At 49.2% G+C, this 27,672-nt stretch overlaps 1 long non-coding RNA gene across 1 annotated transcript; it reads right to left on the bottom strand.

Moving 5' to 3' along the window:
• Positions 1-5,604: 5,604 nt before the first annotated feature.
• LOC147822433 (uncharacterized) lies at positions 5,605-15,862 on the bottom strand. The gene is made up of 4 exons (XR_015445676.1): positions 15,744-15,862; positions 7,594-7,699; positions 6,195-6,336; positions 5,605-5,892 (listed from the first exon to the last, which is right to left on the bottom strand). It is a non-coding gene; the product is annotated as an uncharacterized LOC147822433 (long non-coding RNA).
• Positions 15,863-27,672: the final 11,810 nt, after the last annotated feature.

The following is a 27,672-nucleotide window of genomic DNA, read 5'->3' as shown; positions in this document are numbered from 1 at the left end:
TCAACTCTCCAGGATGAATGTGATCATTCTGTACTGTAAACATGGACTAATAAAAATAAAGATAAAACACGATTTAACCCAAGTGAAGAGAGAAACTAAAGAGCGTTTCAGAGAACAGGAGCAGGGTGTCTAAAGGAGGAAGTGAGGATTTAGTACGGGTCAAGGGTGCAGCCCCTGACCAACTGTGCCCTTCAGGCAAATAACGCTCCCTTCTGGGTTTCTGTTTCCCAGCTACATGTTCGAGGGGTTGTCTCAGGCCCAGGGCAATGGCTGGACCACAGCAGACACAGTATGAGCTGCTCTAACAGGCACAGGGGCTGGGCAGTGTGGGGAAACGGGGGCAGTAGGTGACTGTAGGGGGCTGCAAGAGAGGGCTGGGGCCCTGTTGGGTGCCAGATTCCACTGGGAACCCTCCGAGGGCTGGCTGTGTGGAAAACGGGCTGCCTGAGAGACTGGGAAGTGTGTGCATTTCGGGGGCGGTCAGGGCTGCTTCCCAGACAGCTGCGTGGGGTGGAGGAGTCCAGCCAAGACTGTCCCCAATGCCGAGCTCTGGGCAGGTGGCCATGGGGGACATCCACAACTGTGGCCAGGCATCTTTTAAAGACAGTCTTTCTTTTTCACATCAATTTTCTTGGTTCCCTCACCACGGGTCCCCCAAAGAAAACCCATGCTAATGACACATTTCCCTCTGCATCTTTCTCTGGCACTAAACCCTACACAGGCATAAGTAGATAGATGCACGTATACACACGTGGAGTATTTTGCCTGTTGTTTCATAAAGATGGGATTGAGTGTAACATACTTATCTCCAAATTACTTTTCTCATCCAACAATACTGTGTAGAAATTCCATGCAGTGCATTGGTAGAGAGTTAATTACATCTTCTATAGGCTGAGTAATGCTCTGCCGTGTGGCTGTGTCACCACCCACCCCCACCCCGTCCCATCCATTGGCTCCTCCTCCACTGCTGACCCCCTGTCCAGGTCAGCACGGCCCCGCCCCTCTGCTGGCTCCTCTTTCCTGCTGCTCCCAAGTCTTTACATCCCACAACAATCCTACTAGAAGCACCAGAGAAAAACAAAGGCACTGGCCACTGCTCGGGGGGGCCCCCTGGGGAGGCTCTGGTCACTTTCGATCTGAGTCCCAGCCCTGTGCTCTCTGCTCCCCCTCTGGCCAGCTCTGGAGCCCTCTGGGCTTTGATATCTTAGGGAGGGGGTTCTCTGCTTCTCCATCCAAATCCAAAGCTTCCATCTCGGGCAGGGCAGGGAGGTGGACAGTGGCACAGACAAGGTGGCTTTTCTGGTTCCCAGACTCACCAAGGCCACTCCTAGGGTCCTTCCTGAGAGTCCTGTTTTAGACCTATCAGCCCTACCCCGTGGGATCAGAGGTCACAGGTCATCAGTAGCCCATAGGGGAGGATGTTCCCCATCAGGTGCTGTGAGGACCTATTATTATTATTATTATTATTATTATTATTATTATTATCATCATCATCATCATCATCATGCCTGGACGCTAGGCAAGTGCTCAGCCACACCCAGCTGGAACTTTTTCTTTCAGTGGTCCTCTTTACTCTTAAGGTTGCCTGGCCCCAGTGGCCTAGCGGGAACACAGGGTGTCTAAGGGTGAGGGCACCTGGGATTTCTTTGTGGGCTAAGGTGCTAATCAGAGAGGAGCCCGGAGGAAGGAAGGGCCTGCGAGGCCGGTGAGAGCTGGGCAGCCAGACCCTAGGGCGCGTGTGTTGCTCACTCCTGGCTGGGAGTGCGGCAGCCTCCCCTTGAGGACCCCCCTGCCCCTTTTCTTACACCGCTTTGAAAAGCTATTGAATTCTGGGACAATCCCGTAAAAATCTGTATTTCCTGGCTTCTCCAGAAAAATGTGATCATTCCGCAAAGCTGGACCGGGGCTCCAGCAAGGGGGTTCGTCGGCCAGGAAGCCGCGTCCCCTGCTGCTCGTTGGCCTTGGGCCACCTCTGGTCGCACCCCTCCCCCACAGACAGGGCTCCTCCGGGGAAGGGTGGGAGGGGGCTTCCGCCCAGGGTTGAGGCCAGGCGGGGCTCTCGGGACTCATGTGACGCCCCTCCTACCTCCCGCGGGCGACTGGGACTCATTGGTGGCGCTGGCCAGGCTGGCTGGGTCCTCTCTCGCGGCCTCCTCCCGCCCTGCTTCGGCTCTCGCGGACGGCAGGGGGCGCGCGCGGCCCATGAGAGCTGCTCCGACCAGGACAGGACAAAGGCGGGGTGCGGCAGGGACCCTGAGGCCTGGGACCCCGTGCGTCAGTTCCTCCCCGGCCATTCCTCAACCGTCCCAGCAACCCCGGTCCTTCTTCAGGGGCTTGGAGCTTGCGTCTCTTCAGCCGGGCCTGGGCTGGGCTCTCCCCCGTCGGTGTGGCACCCTCCTCTTTGGAGTCTCCGTGCCTCCTTCTGTCTCCCTGTCATCGTCTACCTCTTATCCATGACTCCCCCGGGACTGGCCCTGTGTCTTTGTGCCCCCGCCCCCACTGCTCTGGGGGAGGCCAAGCACAGTGCCATCTTCTGCCTTCTGCCACCTTTATCGCAGGCCGGGCCATCCTCTGGCTGCCTTGGGTCCCCTGTTCCCTGCCAAGGCCTTGGAATTAATTGTCTGGGTCAGAGGGACCAGCTGGGACCTGCACTCCTGGCTCCTAGCTTTCATGGAGGACTCACACCTGGGGCTCCAGGACCCGAATGCACGCAGCTGGTGCTGAATGCAATGGCAGCCAGTGCCCAGCTCTGCTCAACTTTGCAGCCCATCCCTCCTAAGCGTCTTGCCCTCTGTCCTCTGTCCTCAGTAGTATAGTGTCGAGCTCTGTACCATGTTCCAACTCTAATGACCTAGTCCTAATCTCATGGACCCTCACTCCCAGTTACTGACCTCAATAGCAGGTGCTTTATTCTGCTCTCCCCGCCCCTTCTCTCTGTTTCACTATTTAGTTCAGGCTGGCCTTGGACTCACAGTGATCCTCCTGAGTGCTGGGATTACAGGTATGCACCAACACCTCAGGCCCTTTATTCTGTTCTCAAGACTCCATGAAGGGGAAGGGGGGAAAGGACCAATCCGCCCATTTCACAGATGAGGCAGCCTGAAACCTAGAGAGCCCAGGGATGGCAGCAGAGAGCCTGTCTCTGGCTCTCACCCTAATGTGCTCTGCAAGGCAGGCTTCATGCAGCCATTAGGGCTCCTCTTTCCACTTCTGGGACCATAGTGATACTGAGGAGCCCCCTTCCTCTGCCGTGCCCTGGACAAGTCCATGCCCGAGAACTCCTCTTTGGAGTCTGGGTGTTGAGCAGTGCACCTGGTTGATGGAGCCAGGGATCCAAGAGAGTCATTGCAGGGACGCTGTGAAAATCAAGGGGAGAGTGGGTAGGAGTGGGTGGGGAGAGCATCAGACCCCAGCACAAAGCTGAGACTCGATGGTGGAAAAGCCTCAGCCTGGAGCACACTCCCCGGAAGTCCTGATGATGCAGCTGGAATCCCCAGCCAACTGTCCATGATGGTGGTGTGAGCTTGATGTCACAGTCCTGAAGGCTGGAGGACACCACTGTCCCCAAGCAGGCTCTCTCTGGAGGGTTGGGAAGGGACAGCCTGGCTCTGTGGCCAGGGCATCTGCTATTCCAAAAAGTGCACAGCCTTTGGAGCCAGTCAGACCTGCCACACCTACTCAGGCCATGTTGGTCAAGACCGCAGATGACCAGACAGCCACCCTGAGGACAGCAGTCCCATGGAGGTGTCTGGCTGCGGCCAGCAGTAGATGCTTGGCAAAGGTGGTTGCTTTCAGATGACTTTCTCTATCGCCTTTCCCCCAGCACTGAGGGGATCAGGTTTGGCCTGGTACTTCCCCTTCCCTAACTGCAACACAGGCCCAATAATAGTATCCTTGCCACTGGGCTTTGTATACCTTTCTTCCTATTAGCAGCTGTAAAACTTCCTTACTGTGTGGGTGAGGTGAAAAATACATTCTGATTTGCCATTTATTTAGTCATTCATTCATTCGTTTGCTCTCTGGTCCAGCACATCACCCTGTTTTGTCTTCTCTGTCTCATGCTACCTTGTTGATGGAAGAGTTCATTGTCCTTCGGCTCCACAAAGCCTCAGCCCTTGTAAGAATTGTTCACAGATGTGTCCACAGAGCCTGGCTGCAGCTCCTCTTTGTTGGCTGATTGGATATATTTGCACAGAGCTTACCTTCTCTCATGGAAGGCTTGCCCTGCCCTTGGGTGTGTACAGTTCAGGGGAGCTGGACATGGCCAGCTGCTGAGTACTGTGCAGTCAGAGCTGGGGCAGAGCGAGCCATGAGGCTGGGGCTGGGAGGGGAAGGTGAGGTGAGCACCCAAATCCGTCTTCTGGAGCTCTGCGGAAGGGGTGTCTCTAAGGGTTGCATTAATGGGGTGACCACTGTGAACCCACAAAGACCTGCAAATCCCAGGGCATGCTGGGAGCTCAGGTCCTGTCCAGGCCTTCAAACTGCATTTGGGACAGTGCTGAGGACCAAACCCAGGGCCTCATACATGCTTGGCCAGTTCTCTACAACTGAGCCCCAGTCCCAGCCCCAAATTTGATTTTGTAACAGCACGGGCAGACCTGCAAATGTGTCTGTGGCTGGACAACGCCCTTGGGCCCCTGTTTTGCCCTTGCTGGTCCAACTCCTGCTTCCCTTTTGGGGCCGAGGGTGGGAGCAGCATAGAGAGGTCAGCCCCAGGATGGCACATGGCTCACATTTACCAACTCTGAGTGGGCCATACCATGGATCCCCTCAGCCAGACGCAGAAGCAGAAAGCTTCACAGCTCCCCAGGGTTGCCTGACAAGGAAGGGGATCAGCTAGGTCTGAACTGAGAACCAGCTGAGTTCAGAAACAGTGAACCTCCCAACCACTTCACAATGGTGCCCAAACAAGTCACCTTCCTCCTCTTCTTTGGTACTGAGAGTCTGCAGGGACACATCTGTCACCGCAAGCTCTGGGACAACAGCCTTAGCTTCCGGCAAAGCCCTCGTGCCTATGCCTCGAAGCCGAGTGGCAGCAGATGGCTGCTCAGTGAGGCTGTGCCTGTGTCCTGGTTACTGAGGGACAGATCCTCACCTCTGAGGAGGGGCTCCCCAGGTCCCTTGTCGGGTACAGGGCCCCCTGGCAGGCAGTGCTTGCAAACACAGCAGCCCTGCAAACAGCAGAGGTCCTAGAGCTGCTCTGAAGACTGAACACGCCACTGTCATTCCCGAATGGACCAGCTGCTTCATGAAGGCCACCTGGATCCCACGGGCATCCACAGCCTCCGTGGGCTGCAGGGCATCTCCACACCTCTCTGGGTCCCAGCTTCTTCCCCAGTGAGAGGAGGTAGCGTCTGGCTGATGAGCTCTGAGATCGGCCTTGGGCTTGGACAGCCCATGGCAGCCTTGTACTCTGGCTGGCTTCACAAGATTCCTGGGGGTGGGGGGGGAAACGTGTATGTTCATTCTGCTACCTGATCTGAGTGAAATTAGCAACATTTGGCAATTAATGCATTTTCCCCAAGACTCAACTCTTAAACCAAGTTCTGAGTGTTTGACTCATTTTAAATAGGAGGCTGTCAGGAGGAATTACACAGCTCCTAAAGCAACACAGACGTTATAATTAAAGAGATGCCAATCCTGGCAGGTAGGAGGAGAGGAGAGGGGATGTAGCAATGAGGACAGAAGGGAGAGCATGGAGGGTGAGCCCAGAGACACGGGATTAGCCATGGAGTGTCCTCATCGGAGTGGAGTGGCCAGGTTTGGCCACCTCACCCAGTGACTGCCGCTCACAACAGTGTAAAGGTGGACACTGCATCTGACTGTGCCAGGCACTGCACGATCTGTCTCTCAGGATCCCACAGCATTTCAGGAAGGTGGGTGTTATTCATCCTATTTCATAGGTGAAAAAAAAAAAAGACCAATGATCAGTGCCTTATTGATACATTGAATGCTACAAAGTGATACTGAGTACTAAAAGTGATACTGAGTGCTACAAACTGTTACTCTCCTCCAATCCCAGCCTCAGATCCTCTTCCAGTCCAGGCTGAGCTCTATGCCTGCACATGTGAACTCCACCCCAGCCCAGGCTCTCCCACTTAAACCATAACCACATCTATTCCACCGGACACGAGATGGATGAACTCTGAGTGCCCAGATGCCACATAGGGAGGGCCCTGAGGGGTGGGACGCACCTTGGCCGGCAGCCCAGGCAGCACGCTGGCTGTGAGGTGGGCTCAGAGGAGCTGGGGGCCGCCCCTCGGTGGGCACTTCTGTCCTTATAGGTGCTCCTTCCTGCGGACAGGCTGAGCCTCTGCCTGGAGTGGCTCTGGGGACCTGAGGCAGGAGGTGAAGAAATGGGACAAGAATGAAGAAACCAGAGAGCAAGGTTGACTGAAAACATCAGAAAATCAGCAGAGAAAGATCATCCTGTCCCCCAAGACCCTTGGGCATGTGCAAAACTGCGAGTACTTGGCGCCGGCTGAGCCTCTGCACTGTGGGTTTGACCCCTTGCACCCCACCCAGCCCGTGGTGTCCTTGCATGGGCCCTTGCATGAGTGCTTCTTACTGATACTCTTTCTGAGTGTCCCACTCGGTTCTTTGCTGGGGCTACCAAGAACCTGGACCCAGCTGCCCAGGACCCTCCATCCACTAACATGCCCGTAGTCCCCAGAGGAAGACTGTGGGTCCTCTGGGTCCCTCTGCATCCCCTGGCCAGCCTGGGGACACTTTGTGCCCACCTGCTGGCAGGCCCTTAACCCTGCACCTGGCAGGGGCCTCCTGGGCCTCCAGACTGATGGGCTGAGCAGTGGGTGCAGGGCCTTGGCCCACGGGCTCAGCTCCTTCCCTGGCTGGCTCCCTGGCCTCCTCCCCAGCCCCACCAGGCTTCCCCCTCTGACAGGCACCTCATTAGCAGAGTCTCTGTAACTAATGCTGATGAGTTAGAGTTACAACAAGGTAGCTCATTAAAGGCACTTCGCTCGTCTCACTTCCCAATTAGTGTTTCTGTGGGTACAGCTGCCAGGATTGCATGTGACAGGGTACCCTTGGCATGTGGTGGAGCCTGGGCAGGCCCGGGTCCCCTGGGGAGCTGGCATCCCAGCCCCAGATAGAGGTGATGGATGAAGAAGGTGACTGGCTTCGCCTGCTCTCTCCAACCCAGCGGCCCTGTGAAGCCAGCAACCAAGAGGACAGGGAGCCTAGGGGCACTGGTAGGGGCACCACAGGGGCAGAAGACCCTACTGCTGCATGCACCCCGGAAATGCATGCAGACCTGGGCTGTGCCTCCACCTGACACATGTGTGGTCCATATTTCTACAGTGTCCTAGGCTCTGGAATTCCACTCCAGAAGCTCCTCCATATACTTCCCTGTCCTGGGTCTCTCCTGCCCAGAGTCTTCCTCCTATCTTTTGGGGTTTATTGTTTTGTTTTGTTTTTATTTTTTGAGACTGGGTCCCACTATGTAGTCTAGGCTGGCCTTGAACTCACTATTCTAGTCCAGGCTGATCTCAAACTCATACCGATCCTCCTGCCTCAGCCTTCTGAGTGCTGAGATTACAGGTGTGTGGCACTACACCCAGCTTTTCCCATTACCTTCTTTGATGGGTGAACTCAAACTCTCTCACCGCAGCTTCTGGGGACAACATTCTTCTCTTTGGGTAATGATGTCATTGGTGACAGCAATGGAGGGAATTTCAGGCTGGAGAAAAAGCAAAGAATGTGTCAGAGAGGCTGTGGGATGCGGGGTGATGATGTTTCCAGGACAAACCTAGTAGGCTGCCATTTGTATTATCTTTTCCACACTTGAGGGAGCAGGCTAGAGGCTTGGCCACTTGCCCCAGGTCACAGCAGGTAGGTGCTGTCATGTGATTGCAGGAGAGCTTCTGAGGGAACTGGGTGCTGATGGCTCAAGTGCTGCTCCCCTGTCCCAGCAGGTCCTGGGGTGGAGAGCTGTTCTGCAGGCCCCCTCACCCTGCCCTATGGCCCACCCCTCTTCCATCTCCCCGTCTAGGTTTTGATCCCCTGGCCACACTCCTTTCCATCTTTTGCCGTGGGGCTGCACTTTCTGCTTCATTTGGGGAAGGAAACAGCTCCCAACTTCTTTCCCTCTTGCTGAATCGATAGCCTAGCTGGGTGAGGCAGATAATGAAATTTACATTCAATGGTTTCCATGGCAACCCCAGTGCTGGACCAGTTTCTTGGAGGCACAGTCTTCTAAGAGGAGCCAGGCATCCAACGCTCAGCTCCTGAGAATGTGGCCAGTTTTCAAGAGAACTGGACAAGTGGAGTCCTCAGGACCACCAGGTTTTCTGGCTGTGTGGTTCGTGGGGAAGGGAGAGGAGCGCTCCTTTCCCTGTAGGTTGGAGGGACACACTGGTGGTCCCGCTGTCCTCAGATCCCCATCGCTAAGGCCGCAGGCTCTGACTACTCACCAGGTCCTGTGTGAAGCCCTGCAGCACTATCTTTTTCCATCTTTGCTGCAACTCTAAGAGGTGAGCACTGTTGTTATCCCATTTTACAGATGGGGAAATTGAGCCCAGGGAGCATCACACAAGTCTGAACTGCCAGAAAGAAGCTAGGGTGGCTTGAGCCCTGAAGGAATGGCCCTAAGTGTTCTGCAATGAGACAGTGGTGTTCTGAGTTTACACAGGGCCTTCCTGCTTCTTCACCATCTACAGAGAGGTCTACAGGACCCAGGTCGAGAGCACAGGTCTGCGGTCAGGTGGCCTGGGCCTTCACTCATCTTGTCTGTTCCTCAATTTCCCCAGGCCTGAACGAAGGATGGAACAGGGCATCTGCCTCTCTGGGATGATGAGTGGCTGGAAAGCAAGGAGACCAGGCACGGGGGACTCGGGCACACGGCCAGGACTCGGTATTTGTGGCTGCGGCTCACACAGCACCAGCTGAGTGATGAGAAGAACCAGGCTAGGGGAGCCCAAAGGAGGCAGCAATCCCCAAGCCTGGGGCTCCAGGGGCTTCCAGGAGGAGGCATGGCTGGGCACAGGTGGGGACAGACTAGGACAATGACATTTGAGGGAGACAGATCAACAGGGAGGAAGGAAGGAGTGCGGGACTTTTGGGTAAAGTTGAGTGTCGGGTGAGGCTGAAACTTGGGGTGTGTGGAGGCAACATTTGTGATCCCTGACCACACAGCATCTATTCCTCTCTGCAGTTTTCCTTTAGGAACCAGCCCTTCTCCCCTTCTTAGTCTGTGTGGTTCTGTCAGGTGACCCAGGCCACTCCCTGGGTCTATATATGGGCACATGACTCAATCTTAGCCAATGAGAGACTTGCATCTCTCAGAGCTGTAGCGATTGGTTTGGGAGGTGGGTACATGACTTCAGCAGAGCCAATCATTGCCTGAGGCTTTTCCCTCAACAGAAAGTAATGAAGCTGGAAGAAGGGAAGCCTGACCCTTGTGAGATGGGGCTGTTTGGCATACAAAGACAGACCCTGCCTGAGGATGAAGTTGGCTCAGAGGGAAGTGTGGCCAAAAGTAGCAAAAGAGGGATTCTTCAAGTGTTCCTGGATGTAGCTGTGCCTGGAGTCCCAAGCTTTCTTGGCAAGTGAGCCAATAGATTCTCTTCTATTTTATTTATGTCGATGAGAGCTAGGATCACTCCTTTTACAATGTCAGGAATTGTCCTTAATACAAGAGAAGTGACAAACAGTGGGCAAAATGGATGGCAGGCTCCAGGTGACAAGTCCTAGATGCCACCCTCAGGGAGCGACAGGGATGGGAATCCCTGCTTGCTCAGTGTTGATAAGATCAGTGTGGGTTTTTGTGAGACCTCTGGTGCAGTGGCCCCGAGTGACTTTCATGCCACACAGGTGGCACGGGGGAGTGGGTGTGGTGGGCTGGAACTTCAGGCACGGTTGCTTGGCTCCCATGGCTGTCACAGGTTACCATGAACTGAGTGGCTTAAAACAACACAAACTTATTAAATTTCTGGAGGCCAGAAGACTGACATGGGTCTCACTAGACAAAATTCAAAATGGGCTGGGGATTTAGCTCCGTGGTTTCACCACCTGCTGCACAAGCGCAAGGACCTGAGTTCGATCCTTGGTACCAAAAAAAAAAAAAAAAAAAAAAAAGTCAAAGTTTCTGCCAAGTCCCCTTCCTCTGTGGAAGCTGGAGAGGAGATCCTACTTCTTGACCTTTCCCAGCATCCAGTGGTCATAGACATTCCTTCATCTGTGGAGCTGCCTTCCATCTTCAAAGCTCATCACTGCAGCCTCAGCCCTAAGATAGCATCTCCTCCCCGATGCTTGCCTCCTTCTGTTACCTTAGGACATTGGACAGTCCGTGCTAAACTTCCTCACGTCTGCAGAGCCCTCTTTGCTGTGCTGGATGACACATTCCCAGGGTCCAGGGATTGGGACTTGGGACACCTTTGGAGGTCTTGCTTCAGCCAGCCACATGGGGTAGTGGGGATGGAGGAGAGGGATGGAGAGAACACACAAGGCAGGGACTTGGGACACTGGGGATGGATGGCTCATGAGTATTTTGGCTTATGGTTTCAGGTGTTTCAGTCCATAGTTGATTGTCCCTGTTACTTTTGGGCCTGTGATGGCTCAGTGCTTCATGATGGGAAGGTGTGGTAGAGCAAGGCTGTTGACTTATCCATGGGGATAAGAAGCAAGAAGAGAGAAGAGGGATGGGTCCCTATATTCCCCTCTAGGCCACACCTCCAATGACCTCACTTTCTCCCACTAGGGCTTGCCTCTTAAAGGTTTTACCAGCTCCCAATTTAATTGGGTCCCAATCAGCTGGGGACTCAACCTTTTGTGTATGGGCCTTCGGGAAACATCCAGATTAAACCACAACTCCTAGCAAATAGGGGCTGGCTGTTGCAGAGTCTCAGGGCTTATCTTCTTTGTCTTACAAGCCAATTCATTAGGGAGTTGCTGTTTGGATATTCCTCATTTTACAGCTAAAAGAATGGAGACATAGGGGGTTTAAGAAGCTCTCCCAGGGCCACAAAGCTGGTACGTGACAAAAAGGAAATTTTAACCCAAGCAGATGTGTGACTGGGCTTATAATAGGTGTATTTGACCAAATTGGCATCATGCTGACCTTCAGAGTAGCTTTCCATGAAAATTTTCCAGTCTTAATATTTCATAAGAGCATGATTTTTACGGCTGCATAGTAATTCATCTTCTAAAGTTACTCTGTCATTTATTTTGTGTTCTCTCTCTTTCTCTCTCCGCTGTTATAAACAACAACCTGATGAATATCTATCTTTGGGACATTTTAAAGGCTAATATATCTTTTTGACAATAGCTTTCCCCTTCTCAGCACTCAGGTACTAAGAGAGAGAGAGAGGGGATGCTGCTAGCCGAGGCCCTTCTGCCATCCTGGGTGCTCCAGCAGAAGCAGTCAGGGTTGGAGCAGGGATCCCCATAGTGGGAGGACCTCATTCCAGGACACTGACTCTGTGACAGAGCTGAAGGCTTGAGGCTCACAGCAGGTCAGCTGCTCCCTAAGGGACAGCCCGTGGTTTGACCCTGCTGTTCTTCTGCTTGAATCTCTCTGACTTCTGAGTCGAGGTGTCCTAGTGTACAGAGGTCCCTGGAGTAGGCCCACCACCTTGGGGACCAGGGCAGGGCCAAGAAGCCCGTGCTCTTGGGATCCAGGTGCAAGAATGTGCCCCAGGGCTTCAGGCTAGGGCTTCTCAGAACAACTTGGGAGTCGGAACTTTTGGGGGGGGTACTGGGGATCGAACTCGGGTCCTTGTGGTTGCACAGCAGGCAGAGAAACCACTGAGCTAAATCCCCAGCCCGGGAGTCGGAACTTTTAATGTGAAATTTCCCATTTTTCCAAGGGTGAAAAGTGGTCTTGGTCCTCTTGTTCTGCTGTAACCAAATACCGAAGAGCAGGTAGTTATGAAGAATGGAGGTTTGCTGGGGCTGGGTGCTAGCATGGTGGAGGGTGTCACATAGGAGATGGCATTAGCATAGGCTCAGGTCCCTCCCTCTTCCTGTAAAGCTGCTAATGCCCTCACGACCTCCCCTGTCCTGATCACTTCCAGGGGCCTGGTCTCTAAACACCTTTACCACATTAATTTAGAGGTTAAGCTTCCAGCAACTTCCCGCCACAGCCACAACCAAATCCCCTTCTCACGTGTGGACTAGACTGTCTGTTATCGCCTGTGTCCCCTTCACTGTCCTCGAGTTCTTGATTACAGAAGTGGCATGCCTGCTGCTGTCCCTAAGTTACTTAGCACCACACCGTGGAGCCCTGACCTCATCACACACAGAGCCCCTTTTCATCCCCCATGCACGCCTTCCACTGTGGGAGGGGCCTCAGGGGATTTAACCCATGGTCTCATCCTGCAGTGATTTTTCACTGGTAGTGTCAAGAGACACTTTCGATTGTCAGTGTTATGGTTTGGTTCAAAAAATGTCCCTGACATTTTTCATGTGTTCAGAGGTGAGGTTTTGGGAAAGTGGTTAGCTCTTGGGACACTAACATCATCATCAGTGAATCAATGTGTTGTTCATAGCTGAGTGTACTCCTAGGAGGCGGGGCCCGGCTGGAGGAGGTTCCCTGGGGTGTGTGGCCTGGAAGGGTGTGTTCTGGTCCCAGGCTCCTCCCTTCTCCCTCTCTTTCTTGGCTTTACCCTGCCCTTCCACCATGATGTTTCCACCTTGGAGCTGGCTTCCCATGGACTGAACCCTTTGAAACCATGAGCCCAAATGAACTTTTTCTTCTGTATGTTAGGTACTTTGTCTCAGCATGGACAAATGGATACAGTCATCAGCCAGATGTGTGTGTGCTCCTGTTACTTAGTACAGGTTATGAGTGCTGCTAAATCTCTACCATGAATAGGATTGCTCTCGAAGCAAGGAATTATCCCTTGCAAAATATCAACAACAGTGAGGCTGTGGAATCCATACTGGAGATACAGTGGCTTCTAGTCTTTCACTATTACAATAGTGCAACGAGGATTGAATGTCATTTCACCCCTCATCTGTTCACAGGAAAAAGTTTCTATAGGATCAATGCCTCAATGTGGAATTGTTAAAGAAAAGGTCACACCTGTGATTGTGGTCGGCCCTGCCAAACTTCTCACTGAGGCCACATGAATTTATACTTCCACTAGCAAGTGTATGAGGACACCTGCTTCCCTGCAGGGATCTTTGGGATTCCTGTCATTTTGATGGAAAATATGAATAGAAAACTTCCAAAACATTATGAGTAAATTCCAGTGGAAAATGCCTGTAAGATGCAGCCCATGTCAAGTCGGCTCAGTGGAGCCTCTGGATGGCTGTTATTCCAATCTCCTGTAGCTGTGTGAAGTGCACTTTCCAGCTCAGAGTGGTCAAGTCCCCTGCCTGAGGTCACGCAGCTGGTGGGTGCTGGAGCCCCACTCCTCTTGCTTCCCGCTTGCCGTCCTTCCATGAAGTTTCACTCAGCATCGATGCTGAGCCATTCCAGGGGGCCACAGGGGGCCACATCCCACTCTCCCTGCCAAGTCTCACCGGAAGCTCTCCTTGTCGAATTATCGTTCCCCCACTGAGCCGGGCTCCTTGTTTAATGCACACAGCGGCGGCAGCAGCTCTGGCCACGAGAGGAGAAGAGGCCTCGATGAAGCCTGGACAGTCATACAGACACAGCTAATTGGTTAAACAGATTCTTCTACACACGCAGCCTTGAGCTTTCGGCTTTGATAAGACATAATATTAATTTTCATTAAATCTCTGAAGGCTTGGCCAAATATTTCCATTTTCTGAACACATCCCTCCATCATGCAGTCTACATTCTCCTGAGACAAGCCTGCTGGGAAGAGCCACCATCTCCTAGGACTCGGCCTCTGCTTTTTTGACGATGGGGGGATGCCAGTTTGTGGGGGTGGGGGGCCAGATGTGTCACAGCCACCAGGGTCTACTGTGTGCCCACCCCTGACTCAGGACTTCCCAGTCCCTGTTCAACTTCGTAACACAAAATGAGAACTTTTTTGAGACTATGTAGTTCAGGCTGGCCTCAAACTCACAGTGATCCTGCTGCCTCTCAGCCTGCTGGGTGCTGGGATTATAGGTTCATGCCACCACAGCTGGCACCTACGGCACCATTTTGAGGGTGCCCCAAGACTGCAGAAATACCCCAACCCTAGAGCATAAAACGCCTCTCTCTCCAGCGTATTCTATTTCTCTGAGTGTGCAATTTAAAAATCCTTCCTCATAAAGCTTTCTGATGTCTCACCCTGGTGCATCCTGCCATTCATTTCTGTGATATAAGTCAGCAAACCTACAACCTACCCTTGGGGGGGAGTGAGTTGGGGGTCCCCATCTCTCCTTTGGGGAACTTCCTGGGACACCTTGGCCCTGGTGATTAGAGAGGGACAAGCTCCTCAGGCCTGGCCCCTAGGTTTAATTCTAGGACTTTGGTTAGAACTGTTAGTGTGGTGGCGCACACCTATAATCCTAGTACTTTGGGAGGCTGAGGCAGGAAAATCTCAAGTTTGAGATCGTCCTGGGCAATTTATCAATTTAGTGAGACCCTTTCTCAGAATAAAAAGAAAACAAAAAACACACAAATAAACAAAACCTGTGGATATAGCTCAGCGTGAAGGCCCTGAGTTCAACCCCCAGTACAAAAAAGAAGAGAAAATGTCCCTTAGTTCCTAGTCATGAGGATAACATGAGTCTGGAGCTATAGAAGGCATCGACATTGCGTGGCCAGGAAGACAGAGTGGAGGGAGGGGCGGGGTGAGAGGAAGCAAATGAAACCCATAGGATGCCTTCCTGGAACCCAGGTCCTCTGCCTTACTCGAGGAAGTCCACCCTTGAATCTTCCTCGTTAATTTAACCAAGTAAAATAACTGTATTCTCCTCTCCCTCCATCTCTTCCCTCTTGGTCTTTTTCCTCTTCTGCTTTTTTTTATCTTCTTCCTCCTCCTCCTCCTCTCTGCCCCTTCCTCTATTCTTCCTTCCTCTTCTTCCTTCTCCTTGAGGTTCTTAAAAACATTTTTGGGGGGCAGGGATTTAGCTCAGTGGTTTCACCGACTGCTGCGCAAGCACAAGGACCCGAGTTAGATCCCCAGTACAAACAAAACAAAACAAAACATTTTTGGTGGAGTCACTTTTCAACCCCAAGCACCACTAGCGGGGGCTCCCAAGAAAAGCCACAATGACCAGGAAACTTCCGGTCAGCTGACCCCGACTTCCTGTCCCCTGGAGGTGGCCCAGCCCCTCATCCCTTGATGGGCTTTTCCAGGGTTTGGCTAGGTCCTCACCCATGGGCAGAACAGTGCCTGGGCCTCCTCCTGCTGTGGCCACCTTGCTGTGCTCTGGAGCCTGGGTAGGCTGGTTCCTCTGGTGACCTCAAGCCTGGGCTCCTCACCCATGACCAAGGTGACCCCATCATGCCCCTGATGGAGGAGCCCAGGGCCAAGTACAGGCAGCTTCCAATGCTGACGAGGGGCCAGTGGTCCAGAGACTCCCAGGGTGAGAATAAAAGCCTGAACCGGGGTCTTTCACACAGAGCTTCATCCCAGCCCTTTAAAAAGTTTTTTATATTTTGAGATGGGGTCTTGTTAATTTGCTAAGTTGCCCAGGCTGATGCTCAATTTGAGGTCTTCCTGCTTCAGCCCTGCAAAGTACAGGTGTGAGTCATCACACCCGTCTGAGACTATATTTACCACTCTCAAACACTCCTGGGAGGGGTCTGGGAAGTCATGCTCAGAAACGTCATAATCACATATAAAAAATTTCAAAATGAATCCAATTAATGCTCTTACCCAGGGAGGACGAGGACAGAAGGCTCATTCTGCAGCCTCGCTGCTCCAGTGTGGAATCCAATCTGAGAATTTTTGCCACTCCAACAGCAGAACCTGGAATTAGATTTTCTGTTTCTGTTTTAATTTGTGGTTTCATGATTAGGAAGACTACGCTTCCTTTCATATGTTTATGGGCTGCTTGTTTTCCTCTGTTCCATAGATTCCTGTTTATATGCCTCGCCTTTGTTTCTGCCGGGTTGTTTGTCTTTTGCTTATTACTGCTAGGCGCTCTTTATCTCTTTGGGATATTAATCCTTTTCCTGTAATAGATATGGTAAACATTTTCTCCCAGTCTGTCACTGGTGTTTGAAAGCTGTTTTGTTTGTTTGTTTGTTTGTTTGAGACAGTCTTGCTAAGTAGTCCAGGCTGGCCTTGTGCTCAATATGTAGACCAGGCTGGCCTCCAATTTGTGGTGATCCTCCTGCCTCAGCCTCCCAGAAGTGCTGAGATCATAGGCGTTTGCCACCATGCCTGGCTTGAAAACTGTTGATTGTGACTTTTCCCATATAAAACTTTGAGTTTATGCAATCAAAAGTATTTCTTTTACAGCGTCTCAGTCTCTGGTTTTGTTTAGAGAGGTCTTCCCCACTCCAGAGTCTAATAGTTTATGCTCTGTGTTATGTTTGTACTTTAATGAAATCTTTATGTTCAGACCTTTGATAGACTATCTCTGTCTTCTGGGGGGCTGTCCCTGGGTGGGTGTAAACCCATCTAGCTGAAATTTACTGTCCTGCATGTGGATTTCATTGTGTCCACGATTTGTGTCTTTTCACCAGGCTGTTCCTAAATTTTCTGTGCATTTTGTTGTTGTTGTTATTATTTTTAACTTTAAGCAATTCTTATGGCTTCCACATGAGCTTAAGGATCAGCTTGCCAAGTTCTTCAAAAAAAAACCCTTTAGGTTTTGGATTGCTGTTACATCCTAAATGAACTTATCCATGATTACATTTATTTATTGGTTCCAGGGGCCCACACAGAGTTATTTATTTATTGGACACCAGAGGCAAACATTGAGTTAATAATTATTCCTCATTTTGTGGCCTGTTGTCATTCATCCAATGTCTTTTTCTTATTTTACATTATTTTTTCCTTTTCTCTCAACCCCCACATAGCAGAGTGCCTTTGAGCAGTTATTCATTTGTATAAAATATTTAGTATTGTTTGTCAAGTGCTATAGATTTTTTTGGCCCCCAATCAGCATCCTGTTGTAAACTACATCCGGGGAGCTGTATAGATATCATATTCATTGCCCCTTTCAACCACAGAGCATTCCTAAGCAACAGCAGAGTATTCCTAGGCAGCACATGTCTGTTTTGTTAACCAGACCCCTGGCAGTGGGCACTAAGGTTGCCTCTAGCCCCTGGACTCCTTAAACAGTGCTCCTCAGATGGATGGGCGTCTCTGAGTTGCATCTCTGCAGATTTTAGCTCATGTTCCTGGAAAAGCCACAAGCAGCACTGGCTTGACCCCAGCACCTGATTTCATGAAATGCTAACTGATTGCTCCTCAGGACCGCTGCACCCATTTCTCCACCCACTCATACATGAGTCTTCCTGATTCCTGCAGCTTTGCCAATGCTGAGTTGTGGATTTTTTCAGGCTTTTTAATTTTGTCACCATGATGGGGTAATTCTTTTCATGCGTGCTTCCTGATTCTGAATGAGGCAAGGCATCTTTCTGTGTACTGAAGACAATCTGAGTTTCCCTTCTGTGAGTTCCCTTGACACAGGGTGTGTGTGGGGGGCAGATGTAACGCCCAACCTGAGACAGGAGACTAGGGCATGGCAAAGCTGGCTGGGGAAGTGGGCGTGACCTGTTAATTGGACACATGCGCAGAACAGTTCCCAAAGCCCTGTGTGTGGCCTTCTCCGGAGAAGTCCAGTAGGTTTTCAATAGGATGGGCCAGACCTTTCTTCAGCCTGAGGCTGGCCCAGCACTGCCTCTCAGGCCCTGGATGTAGAAGTTCTCAAGGTTTTCTCGAGATCTGGAAAGCACAAAAGGAAGGCAGCCATGAGGAGCGGCGCTATCGTGGCTTTCCATGATAGCCCACGCTGTGTTTCCACACGCAGCGTGTGCTTTTATCTTTGCTCTCTCCCTCTTTTTCTCCTTTTACTTGGCCCAAGCTTGCTCTGTAGAGCCAGTTTCTTTCCCATTCTTCACTTTTGCTTCCTTGAATAAACTTTGGCACTGCTTTTTGCTCATTTTGTCCAACTCTTTGTTTGAGATGAGAAGAACCTGGAATCTAATTCCAGAAGGAGATGTGAGCAACCTGAACCCAGTAACGTTTAGCTGGCAAGCCACTTATTTAGAAACAAGCTATCCAATAACAAACCTGCTAGATGTCAGATACACCGAATTCATGTTTCCTGAAGTTGAAGAATTAATTCTAAGGAAAAACAGAGGTTAAGAGTAGGAAAATTTACTGGGGAATAGGAATAGCTCCTGAGAGACAGGAGGGGTCCTGAATGGCTTGCCCATGAACCCGTTTCTCTGAGAAAGATTTATAGAGCAAAATCATGAGAGGTACAATGTGGGTCAAAATTACAATCAACCAGTAAGATTACAAGTATAGCCACTTGGCTAATATTGATCCAATAGTAGCAAGGGCATGTGGATGACATCATTAACCTTGGTCGACAATCTATAGTCTCAGTCTTGTCTTTAGTCTTAGTCTTCAACTTAGTGGGCGGGAGAGGATGGCCCACCCTTAATGATACAATGGTGTATTTACACGGGAAATCTCAAAGGAGGGGTACCAATAATATCAAGCTTCTCTGTCCCTTATGGAAGTATGTAAACCTGGCCATTGTGACCTTGCTCTTCTTCAGATGTGCCTCCAACCACAGTTGCAATGTGTTCTCATCTGCACTGACTCCCTCCAGGGCCTAGCCCTGTTTGACTGCCTGTAATATTTCTACCTAATTTAACTGTTTATAGTAGCCTCGTCTTGGCCTTTATCCTTTGACTGTGGGTGATTATTTTGTTGCTACTTTGCAGAAGTTCCTTGAATATTCTTGGGTGGTACAGTAGATACTGCGACCATCTTCTCCAATCTTTCACTTAACTATAGCATTGACTATTTATTAAACAAAATTGCTTCATTCTGATATGGTCAAACACATCTATGTTCCACATTGTGTGCTTTTATACCTCATTTAAGGAGTCTTTCTTTACCCTTGGGTCCCAAATAAATTTTCTTACATTGCTTTTTATATGATCTTTAGCTTTCACATTTGGATTACCTTGGTAAATGACCGACATATACCTCAGATATGAAGTTCTTCTTAGCATAGGATCAAAAGTAGGGATTCGACTTTTTTTTTTGCAACAATAATAAGCCCATTTCTACATCCTGTCTCTAGTACTATATTGAACAGAAGAGCTTGGACATTATATTAGTCCCCTTTCCATTGCTGAGACAAAATACTTGACACCTGAAACATAAAGGAAAAGAGTTTATTTGGTTCACAGTTACTGAGGTTTCAGTCCATGGCTGGCTGGCTCCAAGGCAGGAACAACATGGCGGAAGGGCATAGTACAAGAAGGCTGTGAGCTGCATGGTAGCCAGAATGTGGAGAGACACAGAAAAAGAGCAAAGGACCAGGGACCAAATATAGTCCCAAGGCCATGCCTCAGGACCCACCCAGACTCAATGAGAAGTGTACTTTACTAATTTTCTAGGTGGCTCTCAGGCCTATTCATTTGGTGATCATTGTTACATAGCAGACAGGAATCCTTAAATGATGTAAAGCAAATGTATGGAACATGTACATAGATAAAGGATAACGGCCTGTGGGCCTAGGATACAGCTTTAACAGGTTGTGGAAAGACCTTTCTCATATCATCGCTTTCTTTGGAGTTCACCTCATGCATAACAGGTACTGGACATTAATGAATGCCATTTCTCTGTCAATTGAGATAATCATGCAGCTTTCCCCTTAGGTTATTCATTGGGAGATTTTTTTTTTTTTTGGTACCAGGGATCGAACTCAGGACCTTGTGCTTTCAAACCAGACGTGGTGCCACTGAGCTAAATCCCCAGCCCTTCATTGGGAGATTTTACTGATAGATTTTCTAATATTAAATCTTCCTTTCATTTCTCCTAAATCCTATTAGGTGTGCTACTTTTTTTCTTAGGAGGAATTATTGTTCACTGAAGTGGAACTTGCATGCAGAGGAGAAGAAATCAGATGTGAATGTGCCTGGGAGGAGCATACTGGTCCAGCCACAGTAATCCTCATTGGTCTGGAAACCCGAGGTGAGCCATCCCCTGATTTAAGCACCACCACGGGGCCTGGGTCTGCTGGGAGCTTCGGTGCAGATGGAGCCTTGAGGTGTACTCTGTTTTCTAACACACTGTTGGGTCCAGCAAGTGTGATGAGTCTTTGCATCTATATTCACAAGTGACATGGCTTGATAATTTTTTTCCTTGCTCTGTCTTTCTCGAATTTGGGGATCAATATTATTCTGCTTTAATAAAATAACTAGGGCTGCATTCTCCCCTGTCCTAGTTTCTCAAACACCTTCCCTGTGCTGGGATCTTCTTTCCCTTGCAAGTCTGGGTGAACTTACTTGTTAAATGGCTCTGGCTGAGATGTCTGGGGAATGGGTATTTGATTACTATTTTAACTTCTTTAATGGTTATTGATCTACCAACTTTTTCTTTCTTCTTGCTCCAATTTTGGCGTTTTATGCTTTGCCAGAAATTTATCTATTTTCTCTAGGTTTTCATATTTGCAGACTTAGAGTTGTTCATATCTTCATTTGCTTTGAATTCGTTCATTCATTAACTCATTCATTCCATTTATTTTCCATCCATACCTATTTTCCTTTTTTGTGGTTGTTCTATATTTTGTTTATGTGCAATTTTCTACCTTTTTCAGATACATGGGAATTCTTTTAGCTGCTATCCTCTCGTTACTGCCTTGATGTGATTACATTATGGTTAGAGAGAGGGCTTATGCAGTATTGATTTCTGTTATAACTCAGAGGCCTCATGCGTGCCACGGTTGATTTCGTGAATATTGTGTCTGTGACAGAACTCGCACACTGTCTGTTGGTTGAGTGGCAAGTTTTGTACGTATTATATATTTCACATGTGTTTACTTATGTTTATTGTCCGGTTGATCTATTATTGAGAAATAATAGATGTACTAAAATCTTCAGCTCTGGTGTTTGATGGTCTATCTATATCTCTCCATAGTTCTTTCAGTTGTTATTTTTTATATTTTGAGGCTGTATTTTAGGGAAACACATGCATATTATTACCAGTATACATTCGCAATCCACTGTTCTTTCAATAACTAAAATTTTCCTTATGATATTCTTGTTTTGGATCTTATTTTTCCCTTCAGTATTTCCCTTATTTTTCTGGGCTTTCTTTTGTTCCTTCTTTGCCTATTTTTTCATTTTTAAGTTTTCATCTTATTAAGTGTATCTTTTATAGAATCCATATTACTGGATTCTTTGTTCAAAAAAGACACCTGGATGTCATTTCCCCATTTGTACTTATTTTAATCCATATTATTTTAGAATCTAGTCTCCAGAGTCTTTTTTGTCTTCTCTCTCTTTCTTTCCGCTTTCTTTCTTTCCTCTCTTTTCCTTCCTCCCTTGCTGGGGATTGAACTCAGATCCTTGCATATGCTAGGCAAGCGCTCTACCACTGAGCCACACCCCTCACATTCCAGTTTTTATTTTATTTCTTCCTTTTTTTTTTGGTACCGTGGATCACACTTGGGTCCTTGCCCTTGCCAGGCAGGCAGCGGAAACACTGAGCTAAATCCCCGGCCCCTATTTCTTTCTATTTCAATAGTGTGCTAGCCTTGTTTTTCATGACTATCATGGAACTATCTGAGGCAGGCCAGTTTCATCAAGACCACAGTTTGGAGAGGAAGTCTAAGAACAGACACTGTATCAGTCAGTATTTAATAGAAAAACAGATATTAGATAGGGTATACAAATACATAAGAATTTACAGGATTGGCTTACAGTGGCCACCCACAGAGTTGGAGGAGGAAGAGTGCAGAGGGTCTGTCTGCACACCTGAGACCCAAGCATTTTGTGGAAGGTCTGGAGCTCACTGCAGTGTTCCATATCAGGAGTGATTCCGTATCAGGAGGGCAATGGATCTGTGATGGAGGCTGAAGAATCATCTCCAGAAGCCAAAGAGTGTGTCTGTGCTGGAAGCCAGGAGATGACGTCCAAGGTGAAGGGGAAGACCAGAGCTCCTCTGAAGAAACAGAAACAGATCCATCCTGCCTCATTTCCCCTTTACAGCATCCAGGCCACAAGCTGCCCTAGGTTGGGTCTTTCACACCCTAGGGTGTGGAATTGTCGAGCCGATTTAGCTAGCTTCTCTTAACCAAGCTTCTCAAATTGATACAATCACTCAATCATCACAGATGCCCATGGTTTGGCTTCTGCCTACAGCCCTCTTGCAGATGCTGTCATGGCAGGAGAGTGTATGTTGGGGTGCAAGGTCACCTCAAGAGACAGGAAGCTGGGTGCTGGGTGCCAACGTTTCCAAGTCCAGCTACATGTGCACCATCAGACTGAGGGCCTGGCTTCCAAAACATGGACCTAGGGGCCAAGGCAGAGCAGAAAGGTCGACTTTCTGTGAGTGACTTGGAAGTCGAGCTGTTCATTGTACCCTTTCGGCACTCACCCCTCACATGGTTAGATGTTTGCTCATCAGAACTCTCTGTCCAGGGCACAGGATCAAGGACTGTGAGTTCTGAAGGTGACATCTGGGAGCTGGGACAATGGCTGATCGAAGGGCCGCTCCTCACACTGAGAGGTGCTGCACCAGGCTGGCTTCAGCTGCTCTCTCGCTCAGCAGACGTGACATTGTGGGCCGGGTCACACATCCCAGGACTTTTGGGATTCTAGGCTGACAGTCTTGCAGGGAGAAGGTAGTCATAAGGAAAGGGCACTCATAGGCATCTTGACCGCACACAGCCAGTCCAGAAGGGGTCACTTTGGGTGTCAGGCCAGGCACTGCAGCCCCAGCCACCAGCGGAGTGTGACTGCATGAAGGACAAGGTGAGAAGTATCCTACCAAGCTTGGGATGCCCACACAGCAATGAGAGCTCATAGTACTTATTTTAAAATTTAACTTAGTTATTTAATTTTAGGTTTTGCACTGAGAGAGATGGAACTCAGGGCCTTATGCATGCGACATAAGAGCCACATCTGCAGCCCCAGGAAATCATTATTTTTAAGGCTTTGTGTTTTTGGGGTGGTTTGAAACACAGCATTGGACACCCACAGTCAGCAGTGTAGATGGGGAGGCTGAGGAGCAGGAGGACCGTGAGGAGGAGCCGCACAGGGCTGTGTTCCAGGTCACTCTGCAGCCTCACCTCTGCCTTCCAGGTGACGGGGTGACGGCAGCCCCCTCAGGGGGCAGAGGATGATGTTCCACAGGAGCAGTACCCCAGCCACCCTCCCTGCCCTACACACGCAGGCGTGTGCCGTCACACAGTCACACATGCACAGACACGCTCACATATAAATGCATACACAGACGTACATGGAGACGGATGCACACAGACACACACAGTCACACACCCACAGACACACATGCACACACTCATGCTCAAGCACCAGAACCCCACCTCCTCTGCGTCACAGCTCTGAGGGGGGCTTGGGCCCTCAGCCCCCTTCCTGCTTTGGGCAGGAGCCCAGTCTGCGCATAGCAGGGAGTCTGCCTAGACCCAGCTGCCTGCAGGGAGGACCATGCCTCCCTCCACCTTAGGGTTTTGTCTGTGTGAAGTCCCATCTTCTCGCACAGGCCTCATGCTGTGAAATGCTGTGTCTTTCCTGGGGTTTGTCACTAGATGAACAGGACACATTTTCCAAAGCACTTCCTAACCAGTTGGGGCGATTGCCTTGGGTGCGCTATGTGTTGGGTCATCGCTGGTCACGGATGGAGCCTGACGCGGACTCCACCATTTGCAAGCATCGGGGTTGACTCTGAACTGCCCTTCTTAGTCTGGGAGTGGGGCCTCTCAGGGCTCAGCCGGGCAGGTGCGCCCACAAGGAGGACCAGAGGACCAGGGGACCAGGCTGCCTGGAGCCACAGGGTGGGGCAGACCTTCCCTGTTGGCACTGTCAGCCCTTCTTCGCAGAGGGCGAGATCCAGGAGTCCTGGTGGGTGGGTGGGTGGCTGCAGCCCTGGGCAGAACTGAGCTCTGTATCTGGTGTTTTCTCTAGACACATCTACGATAAAGTGTAAGTTAGAAATCAGGCACACTGCATTTAACAACATCTACTGATAAAGTAGAACAATGAAAACAGTATACTGTAATAAAACTACCGGCATTGCCCCTCTTGTGCACTGGGCCACAGGTGCAGCAGGACTGAAACAGCCGATCTGACTCCCGAGACTGTGAAGTGACCAGTGGGGGCCGGGACAGCATCCCTGGTGTGGGTACCCCGGGCACAGAGAGATGTGTGTTGGAGCCAGGCAGTGTGGGCATCCTGCTACTCAGAGGGGAATGCGATTTAAAACTTAGGAGTTCATGGGTTGTGTCTGAGATTTTTCATTTCATATTTTCAGACCACAGTTGATCATAAGTTCCTCAAACCATAGCTCAGCATTCGGGCTGAAGCGGTCACTCCTGTCTCCTTCCTCCCTGAGGGGAGCAAGTGCTTCTGAAGTCTCACTGTTAAGTGTCAAGTTTCTAATAGCCGGTCTTTACTGAATTAAGGAATCTGACCTTCTCACCGAGCTTACTATTAGTTTTACAAGTCAGAAATGAACGTCCAGTTTTAACACCTGCTTCTTCGGGGGCATCTGTGTAAACGATTGTGAGTTTTCTTTATTAATATGTTAATTCAGTGGATAAAGTCACATTTATAATGTGGAGCTGTCCTTCAACTCCTGGATTACAATGTATTCTATCAAGACCTATTAATCTTTTGATTAAGTGTGGATGTGACTTAATATTTTAGTTAAGTGTTTAGGAATTCTTAATGCAAGATGTTAGTTTACTTCTTTCTTTCCTTGGCTAGTTCTTGAATTTATACAACTGAAAATTTGAGAAAATGTTTGTAGGGCCGGGGATTTAGCTCAGTGGTTCTGCCGTCTGCCTCCCAAGCACAAGGTCTCAAGTCTCAAGTTCGATCCCCGGTACCAAAACAAAACAAATTGTAAACAATTCTTCAGGGAGAAGGTACATCAAAATTGAAATTTAAAATCATTTAAAAACAAACAACAGTGATCTGTGGCTTGGATAGGGTTTTCTCTCTGAATTCATGCCAGGGTTCTATCCAACATCTTCTGTTAAATGACTTTAAGAGTGTGGGTGCTTAGCCCGCCTATGAGGCCTGTGGGAAGCGGTCAGATTAGATTAGGTCCTCAGAGTGGAGTCCTCACAGCTGAATGCTAGTGGGTTGAGTCCTAGCAAGGAGAGGGACGGAGTCTGTACACTATGGAGAGAGACATACACGCTGCCCTGGTGACAGACAGCTGGGGACATCTATCCAAGTCTGTTACACACTAGGACTTCCAGCCTCCAAAACCGAGAGCTAAACAAACTTCCTTTCTTTATAAAGCAGGCTGCCTCAGGGATTTTGCTGTAGCAATGAAAAACGAATTCAAATGAGAACTAAGTTAGGAGCTGTTGCCCAATAGACATGTGCATTTATTTGAAAACAAAAATGTATTTATTTGGGAAAAGAAGGGCTGAAAGTCACAAAGAGGTAACTAAGAGTTTTTCAAGACAGAATGTAAAATAGAAGTAAGTTTTTAAAAACTCTAGGGATGAATATATAAACATATATGTGAATTTTAAAAATAGAACTGGAAAATACACTCCAAACTGTTCACAAAGGTTAGCTCTAAATGAATAGAAGAATGGAGTTGGAGAGAATGAGAATAATTTCAAAAAGGAACTTTTATGTTTACTCTGCATTTCAGTATTGATTGACTATTTTACAGGGAAACTGTTTTTGTATTACCTTTGGTTTCTAAAGTCAATTTTTTAAAAATTAAAAGGACGATGCCAATCACATTTTCCGAACACAATGCAAATAGAACTGGCAACGAACAACAAGAGGATGGCATCCCCGAATCTATCCACTTAGAAGCATAAAACAAACCTACATCACGTGAATTAAACAATAAATCAAAACGGAATTATCAACTATTTAGAAATGAACGGCAATAAAGGCTGTACACATAAAAGCCCCCAGGATACCGCCCAAGCTGCGAGTACTTAGAGGAAAATGAATAGCCCTGAATGCAGTCATTAGTAGAGAGCAAAGATGGAAAAGATCAAGAAGCTGAGCACTTACCTCAATCAGCGCGGAAGGAACATCAAAATAAATCTGGAGGAAGCAGATGGGAGAAATTAATGAAGAAAAGCAACCGAGATTAATGAAATAGAATAAAACAATAGTGGCTATAAAAGTGGAAGATAATTCTTTGAACATAACTGATAAACTAGACAAAAGGAGCCAGTCTGATGGAGAGAATTCACCTCAGGAGACATGCAAATGTGGAAGGCCGTCCTAGAAACACAGATATTGAAAACACGGGAAGAAAAAAAGTCCATAGTTTTTTGTCAATAAATCCAATTAGCAAAAGTAGGTGAATAATTTTTAGGGAAAAATGTGTGTAAATGGCAGAGGGTGCAGGGCGCTCACCTGAGCCCGCCCCATACCTGTGTCCACCCCACAAGGGAAGTAAAAACTACATTTCCCATGTGCCCTTGCAGCCAGCAGAGCTGGACCTGCGGGGCAGGCACAGGCAGAGACCCAATCTAGCGGCAAAGACATTTGGTTCCTCTGAGGCAGAGGTGGAGATGCCCAGCGCTGGTGGTGGAGGCCGTGGGGTTTCTCATCCTTGCAGAAACGCAGGACCCTCCTGCATCCTGTAGAGCTCGGTTTTCTGCCGTAACTAACTGGGACTAACTACCAGGATCTCTGACTAGTACTGCAAAGTTGATTCCAGAGGAGGTGAGAGAAAAAGTAGTGACAAACAGATCTAGACCCCCAAAGAATTAAGAAGGTAGCCTAGCAGAAAAAGAAAAAGAAAAAGAAGGAAGGATGGAAGGGAAGACAAGCAAAGAGTACTCAGAAGGCTGAGGCAGGACAATCACAGTTTGAGGCCAGACTGGGCTACATAGTGACTCTGTCGAAAGAAAGAAAGAAAGAAAGAAAGAAAGAAAGAAAGAAAGAAAGAAAGAAAGAAAGAAAGAAAGAAAGAAAGAAAGAAATTAAAGGCACCAGGTTCAGAAAGTTTTATGGGAAAGTTGGATCATACATTTAAAGAATAGTAACAACAGGTAACTCCTGTGTTGGAAATCCTGGCTGATGTATTCAATATTCCAATTTTTGAGAGTTGATTGAAGTTTGCAGAACTTTGTGGCCAGCTTGAGGCGGGGTAACAAACCAGGCTGTGGACTGGGTTTGCCTAGTCCTCTGGCTTTCCCTTCAGATAGAGTTTCCTACTTGCCATGCTGTTCTAGACCAGGAACACAGCAGTGAGCAAGACACCCCCTTGTGGCCACGGTGATGACTGCAGGATGCGCTCCCAGCAACAGAGGTAGCTAGTGCAAAGGCCCTGGGGCACGAGCATGCCTGTCCCCTTCAAGGAAGAATTGGGTGTCCAGGAGGGCTGGAGTGAAGTGTTGGAGTGTTGGGGTCAGAGAGAAATGAGGTCCAAGCTGAGCCTGCATAGGGGTTCACTCACAGGCTCTGCCTTTGCTTTGGGTGCTGTGAGGTAGGACAGGCTGGAGCCTGGCCTGTGAGAAGACTGTGAAGGTAAAGATCAGAGCAGGAGCTCGTGCCAGGGTGTGGAGGGAGCAGAGGGAACCGGGGTCCAGGGCAGAGGGCACGGTGTGGGAGGAAGTGACCAGCAGGCAGCAGACCCAGGAGCAGCACTGCTG

The sequence above is a fragment of the Heterocephalus glaber genome, unplaced genomic scaffold (genome assembly GCF_053883595.1).
Source record: "Heterocephalus glaber isolate CG9 unplaced genomic scaffold, H.glaber_assembly_v1.0 deba00001615, whole genome shotgun sequence".
Lineage (NCBI taxonomy): Eukaryota > Metazoa > Chordata > Mammalia > Rodentia > Bathyergidae > Heterocephalus > Heterocephalus glaber.
The sequence above is the reverse complement of the archived record's forward strand: the minus strand, read 5'-3'. Positions and strand labels throughout refer to the sequence as shown.